Source organism: Octopus bimaculoides, chromosome 11 (assembly GCF_001194135.2).
Source record: "Octopus bimaculoides isolate UCB-OBI-ISO-001 chromosome 11, ASM119413v2, whole genome shotgun sequence".
NCBI lineage: Eukaryota > Metazoa > Mollusca > Cephalopoda > Octopoda > Octopodidae > Octopus > Octopus bimaculoides.
The window spans coordinates 34,000,546-34,001,363 of NC_068991.1; positions in this window are offsets into that span (position 1 = coordinate 34,000,546).

The following is an 818-nucleotide window of genomic DNA, read 5'->3' on the forward strand; positions in this document are numbered from 1 at the left end:
GCTGCTGAAAAATATTTGTGTAATACAGCGTGGAAATTTTAAATTAAAATTTTAATGTATTAATTGATTTATATTTTGTATATAATTATTTACCAGATGTATTTAGAATCTGTGCTTCGAAGGTCCAATGAAACAAAGTCATTTTCAAAGGTGTATCCTTTAAACTAGTTTTATATTTGATTATATCGTCATTTCTGTTCCATTCTAACAAAACTGTCCGATGAACGGGAACATGAAACTGAGTAGCAGTTTTTGTGATATTTCTGCTGCTTTTAAGTATTTGGGTACTCTTTTTTCCACCTTGTTTCACATTTATGTGCTTACTCCGGTATAAATAAAGAACCAAAACATGTAAAATATCTCTGTGAAAATTAAAATTTATATGATCTTTCTGAATTGATGGGCGCCACTTGTTTTCTGAACGAAACACTTTCAAACTTGGGATACTGGTAGAATGTGTCATATAAAACATCTTTTTCTCTTAGCCTTCTTAACAAAACTTTCTATATTGCAAGTTATTTCATGTTAAAGTTGTCGTATTTCTGTAATTTCAACCAGTCACTGATGTCTATTCAGCTGAATACAGTTACTGCTGTTTTTGTAAACAATAATTTTTGCTGGTGTCAAGATCGTTATTCCCTGGTAATTATATCGTTATTCCCTAGTAATTATGACATTTCATCTGGTTTTTTGGTTTTGTTTTCTTTTGAAGCAGACAAAATTACAGAGAAATGGTAATTTATACGCATGAAGCAGACAAAATTACAAAAAAATGGTAATTTATACGCATATATTGTTTATATAATAAATTACGCTGT